Source organism: Aplysia californica, unplaced genomic scaffold (genome assembly GCF_000002075.1).
Source record: "Aplysia californica isolate F4 #8 unplaced genomic scaffold, AplCal3.0 scaffold00003, whole genome shotgun sequence".
NCBI lineage: Eukaryota > Metazoa > Mollusca > Gastropoda > Aplysiida > Aplysiidae > Aplysia > Aplysia californica.
In genome coordinates, this window is record NW_004797273.1 from 3827990 (window position 1) to 3828217 (window position 228).

The following is a 228-nucleotide window of genomic DNA, read 5'->3' on the forward strand; positions in this document are numbered from 1 at the left end:
GTTGTGTGAATGTAAGGAAGATCTAAACGCTCTCTTCTTCTGTTTAAGAAAAGTAATATACATGTAATATGTACTGTTGGATACCCGAAAAGGGAAAGCGAAGGGACGTGCAGCTTATCTGAAATGACAAAATGCAGAAGAAGGGGTTCTTTCCAGTTTCGATTTCTTAAAGCAGATTTTAGAAGTACGTTCTCTTATATTTTATGTGCTTTTCTGTAGGCTTTTGTA